Source organism: Saimiri boliviensis, chromosome 18 (assembly GCF_048565385.1).
Source record: "Saimiri boliviensis isolate mSaiBol1 chromosome 18, mSaiBol1.pri, whole genome shotgun sequence".
In the NCBI taxonomy this organism is placed as follows: Eukaryota; Metazoa; Chordata; class Mammalia; order Primates; family Cebidae; genus Saimiri; species Saimiri boliviensis.
Window position 1 is genome coordinate 29,185,351 of NC_133466.1, and position 17,909 is coordinate 29,203,259.

The following is a 17,909-nucleotide window of genomic DNA, read 5'->3' on the forward strand; positions in this document are numbered from 1 at the left end:
TTTTGATTCATTGATTTAGTAAGCTTTCTGCATCTCTTTTAAGCCTCAGTTTAATCCACCAATAACTATGTTTAAATAAATCTTGGTAATTGTGTCACATGTAAATGAACAGATGAATGCACAAATGGATGGTTGAAAGAGTGAAGGAATTTAGTACACTGCTTCTTTAATATACTAAAAGATACTTTACTAACAATTTATTCAATTTTGAGGGCTTTATAAATTGTCCATCTAGTTTCAAAAGCTTTCTTAATATACTGGCTTGACGTTGTTGACACTTGATAATATATGTTGGTTCAGACTCACACATTTTTTCCCCCTTTGGTTGAAACAATCACGGATTTTGTTGTTAAACAGTATGTTTTTACATTGTCAGCAAATACAGTAAACATACTTTGGTTTCCCAATCTGACTTTCTGATCTGGTGTTTCTGAGCAATACTTCCTTTTGATTAGTAATTTAATATCCCTTATGCTCAGTGACCTCCTCTATAAAATGGAGATAATTATACTGACTTATCAAAGCTGTTGCAGAGTGGATTGAGTTTAAGATTGATTTTATCTGTAAAAGGCATTTTGTATGCCAATATGCCTAGTTTCTGAGGCATTATTTCACATTTTAATATTTTGGAAATAAAGCCATGGCTTACAATTAATTGAAACACAGACTGCAGGGCTTTTTTTTTTTTTTTTTTTTTTTTTTTTTTTTTTAATAATGATGAAATCAATTGTGCTTTGTACAATTGATGTTTGAAAATTCAAGAATATATTGTAATAATTTTTAAGTCTTATTTCCTTGTATTTGTAAGGACTCCTATTAATGATAATTTTATGTGTCTTTTGAATGACATACAAAATTAAGAAAAGAATGAGAAAGAATAAGATGCAGCAGCAATAGACAAAGAAAGAGCTGATGGTAAAATACATGACCACTCTGTTAGATTTCTTTTCCTCAACCTCTGTGAGCTAGTTTTCAGGTTCAGAAATTCACTCATTTATATGTCAAATGAGAAAGCATGTTATTACATATAATAAAATAAAATAAGTGAAAATATTTATATATAAATTATATATAACAATGTTATAAATTATATATATAATAAAGTATATTAAGTGGAAAGATTTAAAACAATCTGACACTTTCAGAATTCTTGAGACTATGCAATACAAAATCTTTGCAAAGATATTAAGCATCATAGTATTTATAGGAGATATGAGAAGAGATGAATGATTGAAAACATTTCTCAAAGAAAGGGTGATATTAGGTATTAAAAAATACAAGTTGGTTTTGCATTGGCAGTGGTTGTCCTTGGAAGCTAATGACTTTTCAAATGAAAAGAAAAAGTCACATTTAAATTATAGATCTTTATATACAGAAACCTCATGCCAATATACTATGACCACTTGATTTAAATTATCTCACAAATTTTCAGAACATAGAACAGTACGTTAATAATTTCTAATATATTTAAAACCTTTAAATACAGAAAAAAGTACACTGATTTCAAAATGTGATATACACAGAGTATTGAGATGTATCTGTCATTTGCAAGATGTTTCAAAAGTTATTTCCATTTTTTATTCCTGTTTGAAATGATTTCTTAAATTTCCATTGGACTGGAACTAAAGAATAGCTTCTTGACACATTGTACTTTATTCTGGGGAAGTCTGTCATTTCATAAATCTATCTCAAATGACTTATGACAATGTTCAGAAATATAAAGAACTATACTTTAAACTTGACAACTACTATTAATTTTAAAAAACTGAGTGTTGGTTACGTTTTAATTGGATTGCCAAAGAAGAGACATAATAAGGCAATTAGCCTCATTTTTTTGAATGTATTTCTTACATTAATTTTAGTTCAAGAACATAGATATCTGAACATGTATTGTACAGTCAGAAAGTATATGTCAAGTAAAGTAATGATTAAATGTTAAAATGATAGAAAAACTACATTATTATTATTTATATTTGTTAATGCACCTAAAAGCATATTTTTCAACTTTGAAGCTCTTACCAATAGCATAAATGGTGTTCTGCAAAGCAAAGACCACAGAAAGGGGAGAAAAACCAGCTTTTAGTTCCAACATAAATTAGGTGAAAAAATGTGTACCAAATATATAACATTTAGAGAAAATTCAGAGCATAGTTTCTGTCTAAAGCTTTTGAAGGAAAATTAGAAATCATTGCAGATTCTGGAATACTTTGAGATTCCAAAGCCAATTGTGACACTACCTACTGGGTGAAACTTCTTGATGGTCTGTGTAGAAAGCCCCATTTAGAAATCATTACAAACACCCCAACAGAATTGTGTCCAAATGGATGACTCCTTTTTTTTTTTTTTTTTTTTTTTTTGAGACAGAGTTTTGCTCTTGTTACCCAGGCTGGAGTGCAATGGCGCGATCTCGGCTCACTGCAACCTCCGCCTCCCGGGTTCAGGCAATTCTCCTGCCTCAGCCTCCTGAGTAGCTGGGATTACAGGCACGCGCCACCATGCCCAGCTAATTTTTTGTATTTTTAGTAGAGACGGGGTTTCACCATGTTGACCAGGATGGTCTCGATCTCTCGACCTCGTGATCCACCCGCCTCGGCCTCCCAAAGTGCTGGGATTACAGGCTTGAGCCACCGCGCCTGGCCCAAATGGATGACTCTTATGAGACGCGTTTGTGGTAAAGAATTTGCAACTCTGTGCAATCACAGTTGGAATAAACACCTCTGGCCTGTATTTAGTTTTCCTCTAGGCGAAGTTAGAGGATGCTCTAGTGTGGCAGGTATTACTGAAAGCAGACATTCATATACTTGCCAATGGAGAAAAGTGTTTTACAGATTTCACTTGCTCATCTGCAATGTCACCAATGGGTCAAAAAGAGCTCTTTAATCTAATGTTCAGATTTGCTGGTTGCCACAAAATCTAGGCAGCAATCACTTTGATAATTAAAAATCTGCAAACCCTTCCTGTAGTTTTGACATTTTACTATTCCAAAGGTGTTCTTTATATGAAAAGCAAAAGTACATCGTAGGATAGTTAACTATGAATGCTGAAATATTCATTTGTTTATTTGGAAAACTCTTCTGATGAGGAAACTGACAGAAGAAAATGGTATAAATAGGGATAAATATCTTGCTTCCTATACCCATCTGTCTTGTTTTTTTTTTTATTGGAAGCCTCTCCTGAGCTTAAAAATAAAAAAGAACATCTATTTTGGAGATGGGCAACATGTTTTTTTCCTAGCAGCAACTCAAAACATGATGAGTAATTTGGAAAGGATCTGTCAAATCTACCAGCTGCCTTGCTTATAAAGCTGTCCTGCTCCGTTTGGTAACTTGGATACCATATGCTAGATGCTGATTGCCTGGAGTAGAAAACTGAAAGCTGAGTACTTCAAGTAAACTTGTTTAAAATATCAAAAACAAACTGACAATGCACAACTTGATGAAACTTCTAAGTATTTTCTAACTTAGTGACTGAAAAATATGTTTCCTTTTGATGGAAAAATATAATTGGCCACACAAGAATTTATAAGTATTGAGAAGTATATAAGTTTTTTGGCAAAATTTGCCACTTAAAAATTATTTAAAAAAAAAAAACAAAAAAACAGCAGCGACTACTCTAAACAGAAATCCATAGGGACGTATTTTTTAATGTTTCAACTGCTTAACCACAGTAATTAAATATACCATTTTAGAAAGTTCTATTTTATGAGTTGAAGCAAAGTTTTGTTAAAGCTTACTCTAAAGCATTTTATTCTGAGGCCACTAGGAAGTCAAAAAAAAAAAAGTTTGGAATTGAAAAATTCATTCAGGGTGATTTATAAATCTGACATTACTTAAAGAATAATGGAACAGATATTTTGATACCCCCATCTTCTACCCCAACTTGAAATTTGGAAAATACAATGTACAGTATATAATTTAATATTGGAAATATCACAGTTTTTTAAAATCAGAAAACTTACAGGTATTGTGTATTAACTTTTTCATGTTTGGATGCACTTTTTGCAAAAGATATCCTAAGTGTACCTTGGAAGGAGACCTAGAATTTTATTTCTTGCATCCCTTTTTTTCTTTGGACAAGCTGTTGCCCCATGACCTGAGGTAATCATCTCCCTCCTGTGAGCTCTTAATGTTTCCTGCACCTGGCACTAATTAGCTACTTTATGCAGAGTTCCATTTAATTATTATTAAGCACCACATTTTCCATTGCTCCATATGTTTTGATTAAATGGTAGGTTTAAAAAAGGCATTCTGTTTTATCTTCCATATTCCAACCGAGTTTCCATAATGTGAAACGTTTAAAATATCTTAAGCTAATGTTTATTTCTAAAGTGAAACACAAGCACGGGTTACTTCTCAGGCTGAGCGGGTTGTAGCCTTATGTACTTGACAATGTCTGTCCATTGAACAGGAGGAAAGACCAGATCTTAAATTACTCTCACACTTTTTTCCCCCCTCTCACAACTTGGTAAAAAAGTTCTATTGTCTTGTTATTGAATGGTACTATAGTGAAGTCTGAAACTTAAAAATACATATTTTTTTCTTGGCTGGGATGTTCTTTTACCATATGAATATGCATGTAGTCCCTTCTTTCAAGTAACTTTGCTGAGTTATATCTTGGTAATGATCATCCTGTATGAATATTTCTAGGATGCAATAAGCCACTTGAATCTGCCAGATCTATGCTTTAGTTTGCTTTATTTCAATAACATTTTCTTCTGTCTTATTTCTGAACATTTTTCTGTTTTACTTCCTCATTTCTTCCAATACGTTAGTTATATTGGCTTTCCTTTGTCACAATTTCAAATTTATCAACTTCTCTATAATAATTTTCATCATTTTTATTTCATGTTTTATGATTTCTCTATGATAATATACCATGTCTCTAACTTTTAAATTTACTATCATTAAGCATTTCTTATTTTAAAAATATATTCTAATTTTGGGGTTTTTTTTGTTATTCTCTTGTTAAGTTCTAATATAAAATTCTTTATCTTTACATGTCTTAGCCTTTGTATGCCTTTTGTAGTTAATTTGTTAAAGAGAGATTTCATTGTATATAATTTTACTTAGACTATGCAAACTATTTATTTTAAATTGTTTCTGGGTTTCAAGTAATTCTTGGAAGACATAGGTCCTTTATCTCTCTTTAATTAATTATGTTCCTTTTCTCTCATGAATTAAATAAGTAATTAGTTAATATGCATGTTTTTCTTAAATTTTGTTTTACATAGATCCTGTTTTGGTTCTTATCTGATTATTCGTTTTCTAGTTAGCTGTGAAGACTAGGGTTTGCATATTTGGAGAAGAGAAAATGAGAAGTAGCAGGGTAATTCAATAATTCCTATTTGGAATGTTGTTTTTAATATCTGACTAAAACCATATTATTTTCTTCTCAGTATTGTACTGGCCCTGGTGATTCAGAACCACCCTTTTTAAGTTATAAACTGTGTGCCTTTTCCTATAAAACTCTCTCTTCATCTTCCTTTATGCTCTCTGCTTCATAAGAAGGATGGTTTTCTGTTGTTGCATAAAAATTACCACACATTGAGCAATTTATTTTATTTTATTATTTTTTTAATTTATTTTTTTGGCCTGGCCCTGGCCCTTATTGCTTCCCCAACCCCCTAGGCCTCCCCAGTTCACACCTGTCCCCACCCTCCACTCAGGTGTCCTGCGGCAAACACTCCACCTTCCATTTTCCCCCACTACCGCAGCACCTCCAGGCCTGTTGCTATAGAGCCTACCTGTATGTCAATAAACAACAGCTGAAGCAAAAAAATAAATAAATAAATAAAAATTACCACACATTGAGCAATTTAAAACCATGTCATTCCATAGGTCCAAAATTGCAGGCAGTCTCAACAGGGTTTTCTTCTAAGGGTTTCACAGACGGAAATCAAATATTGCAATCTTCTCTGGAGTCTCTCCAGAAGATCAACTTCCAAGTTCTTTGTGGTGTTTGGCAGAATCTGGTTCTTTGTGGTTGTAGGACTGAAGTCCCCCTTTCCTTGGCTGCTAGTTGGGGTGACTCACTGTTTTAAGAGGGTACTCTTCAGCCTTTGCACATCCCTGCCACCACAACCTTCATAGCCAGCCGGGTTACGCTGAATCCTTCATGGGCTTTGCTTTATAGCTCACTGAGGCCTCCTTCTGAGATCAGCTAGAGAAAATGTCCTGATTTAAAGAGCTAATGTATTAAGTTAGGCTCACCTGAGGACTCAACCCATCCTAAGGTCAACTGATTAGTAACCTTAAGTATATCTCAGAATCTTTTTTGTAACCTAATATAATCATTAAAGTATTTCAAGGAAGGGCCTGAGGTCATGGGAACAACCTTAGAATTCTGCCAACCGGCCGGGCGCGGTGGCTCACACCTATAATCCCAGCACTTTGGGAGGCAGGTTGATAACAAGGTCAAGAGATCGAGACCATCCTGGTCAACATGGTGAAAGCCCATCTCTACTAAAAATCCAAAAAAAAATTAGCTGGGCATGGTGGCGCGTGCCTGTAGTCCCAGCTACTTGAGCGGCTGAGGCAGGAGAATTGCTTGAACCCAGGAGGCAGAGGTTGCCATGAGCTGAGATCGCGCCATTGCACTCCAGCCTGGGTAACAAGAGCAAAACTCTATCTGAAAAAAATAAAAAATAAAAAATTCTGCCAACTACAGTAGGCTTACTATTTTTTCTTTCTTTCAATACTTCTTTCTGTGCCTTCTCAATATTAGTTTATTTTCTATAATTATGTCTCATATTTCCCACATCTCACTCTTGACTTTATGTATCATTTTTTTTCCCTTAAAAAGATCCTGGGATGGGCTCCCACAAAGATGTTAGATAATTTTTGTGAAACTGGCGTTGATAAGGGATTAAAGCTAGTTATGCTGGTGTTCAGTGTGCCTCCTCAGTTTTCTTCAGACTTTGCTGTATTTGACAGGGCTTCTTCATAATTTGTGGGTTGGGGCTATGTTAGTTTTTTTCTTATTAATTTCTTTTGTTTTATTCAATACAGGAAAGTGAAGCAGTATAAGCCTTTACTCAATTATCTTAACCCAAATAGCAAAAAGTTTGAATAGTCATTTTTTCAGAGTCTATTTAAATAAGAATAAAATAAATACTAAGTATTTTTAATTAGTACTTAAAATTAAAGTACTATAAACTATCAGAATAACATAAATACTCAGGCCCCAAACAGTATTATTAGCTTAATATTAAGAAGTTTCACTGGCTGTGTCCAGAATAAATTATATTAACATTTGAATCACGTATTCAAAGAATGTTCATAAGTTGCTGGACTTTGTAGACAGAGATATGATGATATATGTACTGTAAAATATGTCTTATGATGTATGTTACACCTAAATATGCATGATATTTGAATTGATACAGTACTTACTTAAACATATTAAATGTCACTCGAGGGAATAGTACATAATTAGATTCATTAAAAATATATAAACTAGCAAACTATATTACATTTTGATTTAAAATACATCTGAATGCCTTTTAAAATCTCACTCATTGCAAGTATTGCTTCCCAGATTTACTAGGGATATTATTTTCATCTCCCCTACAAAACTATTAGGTCTTTGTCAGTAAATACATTGTTATATTTATCTTTCTGCTGCCTCTAGGTCTAGCATAACACTTACATGTGCTGGAGGCACACAAATGTTGGTGCAGTTAATTGATACACACATATGCATACATAGGTAATACTTGCCTAGAAAATGTTTATGCAAGCAGCTTTAAATAGCGCTATAAAAAGATTAAGCAACATTAATGGTAACAGGCCAATCACATATTCCCCATTCTGCTGGTAGGAGATAAAATACAACAAAAAGAAGGCACTAATGAGCTAGGATGGTGACTTACTAAGCGTGTAATTAATGTTATTAAGAAACATTGCAGTTGCATATTAAAATTCCGTTAACTAAGCAACCCTTCAGTATCAGTACATTTGTTCCTTGGTTTCAAGTTTTTCTTTTCTTTTTTTTTTTTTTTCTGATTGGCATCTTCATGGAATCTTTCTCTAAAAAATGAGATAATGGGATGTGATCAGCCCTCGTGGTTTAGCTGGAGTGCTGACATGTCAGTTCTGGCAAGTTGACAGGTTAAGTGAGTGAAAATGGATGTCTTGTCTCACCGTTTACTGGAAGAGCCGTTTTTAAGCTATAGTTTCCTCTCTTTACTCTTACACTTACAACCCCTTCTGTCCCAGATATGAGAAGTCTAGTTTCCCAGTTTAGGAATTTAGGATCTTGAAAGGAGTTTTCGCCATTGTAAACTAGACTTCTTCTGCCGGTCAAAAATGAGATCAATTCTTTACAAACAATGTGTTAATTTTTCTAATAATGAATTAGTTTTGAAGTTAATAGCGCTTTTATTGCATATTAACAGTCACTTAAAGAAAACAAAATTTTATTGTTTTATTTTTAGTATTTTAGTCCTACAGATAAGTAGAAAAGCAAAGTACATATGCATTGGTAAAGGACAGAATAATATGGGATAATAGAATTTAAAAGTGCAGAACTTGTTTATTATTTTGATGAATTTTCCTAGGGCACTCTCAATTTATACCTATGTATAATTTAAAAGTTCTATGAAACTTTGCATGGCGAATCGCATAATGATTTCAATAGTTACATGATTTCCTGTGCTTACCTATAATTAAGGAAATCTATTTTAGTAATCTGAAATATAATAAAGTTTAAAATTACCTGCAAATTTACCCACCTTATTTACAGTGTGAGTAAAGTATTACTATTGATTGCAATGTAGAAATATTTGATATGATTACAGGATTAGAGTGGACTTGCTAAAGCCAATAAAGACCATTTCCTCGAAAAAAATACATGGTTCCACCCCAATAATCCCTCAGTTTAATTTCTACCTGGCAAGCTTGAACTATAAGCAAGTTCATAGTCCAACTATATTACTTGCCTGAGGCCTTCCAATACCCAAGCTGACTAAAGGAGCACACCCATCCAGATTTCCAAAGGTGACAAAGAAGCCACTGGAGGGAATGATGCCTTGAAGCAGTCTGAGAAAACTCCTATCTCTGACATACTGCCTGAAATTTCTCCTCTGGGAGGTACACTGTCCCACCCATCCTTCCTTACCAACTTAATCTAAAGGAACAAATCAATTTTTTTTTTCTCTTTCCCCCTCTGTCTTCTTTTCTTCTTCTCTCTCTCTTTCTTTTCTTCTCCCTCTCCCCTCCATCTCTTTCCTCTTTTTCTTTCTCTCTCTCTGGTTTCTCCAGCTGTAAAAGGCCAGTTGAGTCAAGTCACTCTTTTGCTTAGTATGTACTGTATTACAACTCTCACTGTATCGTAACATGTCACAACACAATTGTAACGTGTGTTGTAACATGCTTGATTGTTTCCATGCATGTCTCTTCTGGTAGGAGGTGACTTCCAGAGGACAGAGATCTTGGTACTCTCTAACACAAAATAAAATCACTAATGTTGTTTAAAAAAATAATTGAATAGTATTATGAATTAAATTACCATGTAACATCTGAATTCATTTTTGTACAAATTTATTACTCTGGTATTTTCCAGTAATATTTTGCCTTCAAAAACAAAAACAAATATGTTAAGGCACTGACCCAAGTAAAAATGGCTATGTGCTTGTAGCTGTTCATTATAACACTGTTTGTATTTGCTTACTTATAAGATCCAAAAATGCAAGACATTTTGAACTAAATGAGTTAATTCTTTTCAGAAGCATTCTTTCTGTTCTATATTATTGTCAAATTGTTTCATTTTGATATTTTTACTTCCATTTTAGGCAAGAGCACATTATGTGTGACTCTAAATGAAAGAAAATGGTTTGAACCACTTTCACAAAACATATACATGTTTTTAGGGAGTGTGTATCACACTTACCAAAATAAATTCAGTGTCATTGACCCACTTTGGAATTGCTTTACAGTTGCAACACATGGCAATTGAGAAAGCCACTTCTTTTATTTTGTAGTCATACTGTGTAATTATTGACTGACTTCATTGCCTATTTGAAGTAATCAGATTTTGAATAATTGAGAATTCTTTTGGTGGGGGAGGATTCTGATTTTATATGAACCCTCCAAAATTAATCTCACAACCAACAAATTCCAAGATTGTTTCCAAACTATACAGTAATAACTGTGTAATAGTAACATGTTTTACTCATACAGGGAATGAATGTAATTTATATGTACATGTGAAGCCTTCCATGGGTGTAGAGTAGAATATGAAGTCTAAAAAGATGAAGAATCTAAGGATTATAATTCACAGTAGTCATTCCATTCTGTTTGATTATTTATTTTTTCATATTTTTAAAAGCAGTAAATCATTTAGTACTTTTCATTTTAACACTGAAGAAGCATATATACATATATATGATTATTGTTGAAAGAAAAGCTATTAGTCTGTTCTTGTGATGCTAATAAAGACATATCTAAGACTGGGTAAATTATAAAGAAAAGATGTTTATTTGACTCAGCTCCACATGGCTAGGGAGGCCTCACAATCATGGCAGAAGAGCAAGGAACATCTTAAATGATGGCAGGCAAGAGAGCTCTTGTGCAGGGGAACTCGCCTTTATAAAACCACCAGATCTCGCAAGACTTATTCACTGTCACAAGAACAGCAGGGAAAAGACCCGCCCCCATGATTCAATCATCTCCCGCTGGGTCCCTCCTGCTACTCCCAACTATAGCTCCTGGGAATTATGGGAGCTACAATTCAAGATGAGATTTGGGTTGGGACACAGCCAAACCATATCAGGTATAGACATTGGCATTTTACTATGTAATCAGGATTTTATTATTAGCTACAAGTAAGTAACGGGTGGGAAAGAAAGTGTATCACTCATCTAAGAGATTTATTGCCATAGACTCTGTAAAAACAGAAAGAGAGGTAATTTAGCAATCTGATCATTTATATTCCCTGGAAACAGTGACAAATGAGTAAAATGTGATTAAACGGTCTTTATAAAAGTAATTGTTTTAAATCCTATATTTCTAATTTATATTTTCTATTATAAATACATTGCTTCCTCTGAGATGAATTATGTGTTAATAAGCTTCAAATAAAATATTTCCATGACAGTGTGTATGCATTTCCAATATGAACAGAAAATCTTTTGAAATCAAGCAAAATGTTACATAGTAAAAATAAAATAAAAGTAAGTAAGTTGAAGAAACAATCAAGTATCAGTTAGAACCCAACCTGAGTTGAGTATAAATTGAGTGAACAGTTATTTCTTACTACGGTCTATATTGCATTGTAAAGAAATGATTTCTCACTATTTGTTTCTTGTTGGTAGAGACTAGCCTGTTAACAATTTTTTGCAGGAACACTTTTAAAATCCATTGTTATACGATGCCTTGATTTGTCTATAGTGCTTTTGTTACTCTGGAATGTTGGCTACTCATTTATAGTCTTTGGGACATAAATTTTCAACCTGGTGTAGCAGCACCCTCTACAAAAGTGCATATACGAATCAGTTAGATTTGTATTCAAACAACATATTTGAAACAACATATATCAAAATCAATTAGTTTTCTTTTCAAACCATTTTTTTTTCCAGACACCATATTTACTACTGCAATAGAAAGTCCCTCTCACTGGTGGGTATGTATGTAGGTATAATGGAATAGGTATAATAATAAGTGTATTATTCCTTAGGTATAATGAGATGGAAAAAATACTAACTATTTTCTTTAGATCAAGGATTCTATTTTTTAAAAAATGTACTATTCCCAGGAATTCATTTAGCATTCACTAGGTGAAATAAATACAGCATTTATTTGCTAAATAGTAGACAGCACCCCTTACCAGTAAAAACTTCAAACTGAACTGAGAAAGTCCAGACACATAGGCTGGGGGAAGTAGAGAAGCAAGGCAATGCAAGCAAGAGCAAGTGTCGTAAATGGGAAGGAACACAAGACAAGCACAAGGTCAGAGATTGTTCGGGTTAATCGTTGTTGACAAAGAGGACCAAAGGATAATTGATATCAGGGTGGGTTAACCACAGGACCAAGCAAATGCCAGTGATTGAAAGTAGACTGCTCTGCTGAAATGCTAGAGCTAGTCTGGGGACAAATGAGTGTCGGGATGGGAAAATCTTGGGTCAGCTGATGGAAGCCAAAATGCTACACTGAGAAGAATAATTTGCAAGCATGGCTCTGATAAGCATTGTAGCTTTCCAGTGCAGTGAAATGAAAAGCACTACAGGTTTATGAATAAAGAGTAACTTGAAGAAAGTGTACTTAGGAAAGGTTATACTTATAGGTAGTATAAGAAAAAGAAAGATAATGGATTTTATGCTACCACAATAGTAAAAACAATTATTCAAGGAAAACGTAATGTTATGATTTGTCAAATCATATTGGAAGTTATAGCATTAAAATCCTATCATTCTACTTGACATGATGAATTTTTAGTTAATCAGATCTTGGTTCTAAAGGAACCATATTAATCTGGCATCTCAGTGTTTAAGACAGGCATCCCCAAACTTTTTACACAGGGGGCCAGTTCACTGTCCCTCAGACTGTTGGAGGGCTGCCACATACTGTGCTCCTCTCACTGACCACCAATGAAAGAGGTGCCCCTTCCTGAAGTGCGGCGGGGGGGCTGGATAAATGGCCTCAGGGGGCCGCATGCGGCCCTCGGGCAGTAGTTTGGGGATGCCTGGTTAAGAGTTCCTACTGTGGCACTGGAATAAACCAGAAGTCAAACCTGTCCTCCAATCTAACTTAACTTTAAGAAATCTGTGTTTCTCACATGGTCTCACTTGTAAGTGGAAGCTGAACAATGTGAGCACATAGGCACAGGGAGGGGAACGACACCCACTGGGGCCAGTAGAGGGGGTGTGTGCAGGGGGAAGGAGAGCATCAAATAGCTAATTCATGCTACACTTCATACCTAGGTGAGGGTTTGATAGGTGCGGCAAATCATCATAGCACACACTTACCTGTATAACAATGTGCACATCCTACACACGCACCCTGGAACTTAAAATAAAATAAAATAAAATAAAAAGCTGTGTTACTTATGCCCTTCATAAGATTCAGTTTACTGGTTTTACATCATTATAACAGTAGTTGAAGTATAACGCTTTTCAAATGTGAAGTGAGATAATGCTTTTGAAGGTTTGAACACAAACGGTGGCATATAATAAACACTCAATTAATGTTAATTATTGCCATCGTACTAAACAGTTTGTGACTAAGTGAATTTTTAACTCAAGCAAATGATGGAAGAGATACTTCTTAAATATGCTTGTAGAATACATTAGTATTTAACAAGCAAATATATGATATAGTAAAAAAATTCTACTTGAGTTTGTCAAAAAATTCAAAATGGTTATTATAGAATTAAAAGTTTATTCATTCAGGCATAAAATTATATCCAAAGAAAAAGAGTGGCTGAGCGTGCCTGTATTCACCCTGTGTCACATACGAATGTTCCTAGATGTTGTATGACTGTCTCCATGCTAATGCCTGCCGTAGCAAGTCATATTTTCCTGTTGAAACAACTCCGAACATGATGTGATTAACTTTTAGGGTCCTCATCCTCCCATCTCAAACCCCACTTCGTGCACGGCCTGTGCCTCCCACTCACGTTCAGCCCTCTGATTCCCATATCGCCCACTCACTACCACCAGCAGGCATTAGCATAACAGAGCTACAGCGTGACTTTGATTGAAGCCAGCTTGGGCTGAATGCAGTATCAAAGCATAATTTAACAGAAATCAAATCTAATTTACTGTGCATTGTATTTAAATTCTCAAAACACAGTTTCAAGTGAACTGCCCCAGACCTCTAATCTAAATTGACCTTTTTGTATTTGGGTCTACTTCTCTGGAAACCATACAACATACTTTTCTTAGAGAGCTATTGTTTTTTAACTTGTAAGTGTTGATTAAACACTGAATTGTACCATACTGTTTGCTTTATTTCATTTCTAGTTACAGCTGAAGCAATCAGGTATAATCACCTCACAGATTAAGCAAGTAGGATATTACATCATAGTTACAAAATATTTGTCCAGTGCTTTCAGGTTTTAGACAGAATATGAATATCTATTTTATAGTCTTCTTAGAGACATATAAAAGAATTGCCATTTTTGTAACGGGCATATTCTTCTGGAGCTTATGACTCAATCTCTTTAATTCACATTGGGTTTAAATGTGTGTTTGGAATTGTCATCTTGAGGACCTAATTGTGTGGTCTTTTTATATTTAGTGGGAGTCATTACAGAAAATCTATTTTATGTATAGCACACTTTGTGTATTGTGCTGTGTTGATAAAATGGCACCTCTGTCTCCTCCCTCCCATTGATGTCATCAGCCAACTACTGTCTTTTCAGACCATTTTCAGTGCCACCTGGCAGAGATACTGAAACTGTGGAGTATTATCGGAAGAACTATTGATGCAATTTTTCATTTAAAACCTCAAAAGTAAATTCCTTCAGCTGACATCCCTTCACGAAAGATTGCAATATAGATCTTGGGTAGAGAGAGAGTCTACAAAAGTAAAAGTGATTGATGCAATCCGTTTCTTTGTTCCACCTTCAGGTGATTGTAGGAAAGGATGTATATTTTCACAGACTTGAACACTCTTCAAATTTTTTGCTTTGATAAATGTTTCTATATTTTTAAGTTTTTTAATTAAAAAATAATAAGACGATTTTAGTTCCAGCAAGATCAATGTGGCATAAGTTCAGGTGACAATAATCTGTTGGATGCATTTGAAATACAGCACATTTACAACTTGGAGTAAATGTACAATATAAGTAAACATCACATGAAAATATATTTTATAAGATAAATAACATAGATGCTGACAGTTTTTTGTTAGCGGTCTTTCATGTATCCAGAATTGGATAAAAGCTCTAGAAATTAGAATTTCCTGGCCTTTTTAGATTATACTGTCAGTGGTAAATATCATGCTGTGAATTTGCAGAATTTCTTTGTCCTGTAGAAGTACTGATGAAATGTTATCTTTAGGTGCTCCTATAAATACAAATTCTCAACTGCATTTTCTGCCTCAAATTGCAAACATTTCCCAGCTCTTTGACTTTACTGTTTCTCCAATCCTCATCTACACTGCTTCCAAAGCACCCTTTCCAAAATATAAATCTGATTATATCTTTCTTACTAAAATGTCTTTGAACAAATCTTCATAAAGACAAAATGTGACACTCCTTTAGCAGAGATGATCTGGCCTTATCTATATCACCTCTAGGTCCCAGATTTCTTTTATTGTCAGAATCTTTCACACACCCCTAAAAATCCAGTTCAATGGGTCTCTGCCTTGTGTACTGCTTCTCTTTGTCCCAAGTGACCTTACCACTCTTCACCTAGTCAACTCTTTCTTGTCCTCTGAAGTACAGCTCTAGTGTAGCCATGTCCTGGAACCTTTTCTCTTTTTTCCCTCACAGCATGGCCTGATTGGTTCTGTTCTACTCTTTCTCCCCTAATGCCTTCTGCGTTTTTTCTGTTTTCACTCAAAAATCACATTTTGCTATATTTGTATATTTATTTATATGTTTACTTGGAAGCCTCTGCCATAGGGCAAGAGCAATTTTATTTGGCTTCCCATTTCCTGTACCAAGCAGAATGCATCATTATACTGGCTGATCAATACGTTTTGAGTGAATAAATGGATGAATTATGTCTTTTCAGAAAAGTGGATGCATAGATGTGGTCATTTGCCAGTCCTTATTTTGGGGACTGTATTTTAGCAGCTGGGTTAAAATTGTAGTATCTGGATGTCAAGAGCATTTTGCAATACCACTCATCTACAAAAAAAAATTTTCAAAAGTTTTAAAATTAAATTCATGGAAGTCTGTACTTCTAAAGTACAGATGGTAATTTTACTGATATAGACTGGTAATTTTACTGGACAGATAGATGAAGAATAATGTGCTTAAAAATATAAAATATATAAATATATGCTTATATTTCATGATTTTATTTCATAATGTCAATCATGTGTATTTCCATTTAATTTATTTTAAAAATTTGAAAGGAAGGACTAGATGGAATATCCAGGACTCCAAGGTTTTACTAACTACTTATGTGAAGTAATTTAAATTCTTTCTGGTCAAAAGCAGTATAAATTAACTAATAAGCTAAATAGGTGATTTTTATTCAAGTCTTGTAAATGATTGATTTTGACTGAACTGAGTTTTGAATTTTTAATAATTTTAGATACATGGTAGTTTATTTAATACCTCTCACTTAGCAAGTGTCCATATTGACACTATTACTTTTCTTTATAGGATTACAAAGAGATACCATATACTCATTCCTAACTTTTTCATAACAAAGATAATTTTTCTACAGTATTCCAGATTATCGACACAAACCTTAAGCCTTTTTTTGGTACAAATACCTGGTTTCACATTTCTACTGAAAAATGGTCACTGCAGTGTTTTAAGAGTTTTCTTTAAAGTAATTTTGTAACATTGTTTAAACTATCATTTTATTAGAAAACATTAGAAACAAAAATCAATGTATTTGCTGATTCAGGAAAATTGTATAGAAATAACAAGAAGATTGTTAAAAGCAAGTAATCTTCTGAAAATACAAGGCAATGTATACCACACTCTGTCCAAACAGATTCATAAATCTGGATTCTCCATACTGCTAGAATGAGTCTTCTGTTATCTATAGTTATAGAAGAAAATTTCACTTAGTAGATTTATCCCGTTTGTCCCTGGGGGATGTGTTAGATGCGTTGAACTAGGAGGCAGTATAATAGAACATAAAAAATAAGTCTATACAAATCCCAATGAATTGTTTGGAAAAATGCTGCTGCTTTTTCTATGCTAGCATTCTTGCAAGGATGAGGACCTGGTTGCATGTTTGGGGCTGCGGTACATTTACCTCATTCCTGGACCTACACTTCTTTTCCCCTGAAGGATTGACATGATTTCAGGTGACAGTTTTTACCAGACATCACTTATTGTTCGAGGGCTTTAGAGTACCACTGAGTCCTAAAAATTACAGTTGATTTTAAAGTGTTTTCTTGGTCTCAGTTTTCTAGCCTAAGCAGCTAGTTAAAGTAAAAATCAATTCTTAGAAGATCCATGGAATGCACAGTGTTTTCTGTTCAACAAAAATGTGTTTTGGTAGGGAGATGCCCCTATGAAAACTTCCAACGACACCGCGTACCGTCTTTCACTTTATTCTCTCTCATTATCATTAGACCACCCTTTAAATCTGAACTTTCTTAGGATTTTTACCCCTATTGCTTTGTTTTAGTTTCGAATGTAATAAAGGAATTACTTATGTCTTGATCTCGTTAGCTTCATCTGAACCGTTTTGCTGGGTTCCAGCAGACTCCTTGTTTTATAGACTAAGCGCCTTTCCCTCCAATCCGTGCTACATTCATTAGAGGGTAAAAGCTGCCAAAAATTATCCTTCGCATCTGTCACTTTTCAGCTTAGAAAAGGTCAGAATAAAATCCTCAGTTTGACTTCTTAAACCCTGCGTTGTAGCCACAAGCGTTTACCTAACTTGGGCCCTCCATCCTGCCAAATTACACACTGTTTCCTAAGTTTGTTCTTGCTTCTTATACGTTGCTACATAATCTCCTGGTTTGGAATGTGTTCATTTTTCCATTTACCTCAAAGCTCCCATAATGCCCATTTTCTACACAGAGCCTTCCATAGGTTTGACAACACAAAGGGATTTCTTTTTCCTAAGCCTCACTAAATTTATTATACATACAAAAACTTAAGTTCTCCTCCACTGTGCTCTGAGATTATCTCTACCATTGCACTTACGGCAGTCTTAGCAAGTGTTGATTTAATTTTGTTTTCACTTTTGTCATTGTCATTGTGTTTTTCATTTCCATTAGACTACAAGCGTCTTGATGGCTGCAGAATAAAAGCGTTCCATCTCTGTATCT

General features: G+C 34.4%; 1 protein-coding gene across 17 annotated transcripts in view; it reads left to right on the top strand.

Moving 5' to 3' along the window:
- ROBO2 (roundabout guidance receptor 2) overlaps positions 1-17,909 on the top strand; it is a 1,294,416-nt gene that overhangs the window by 1,173,123 nt on the left and 103,384 nt on the right. The gene's annotated exons all lie outside the window — the stretch shown is intronic.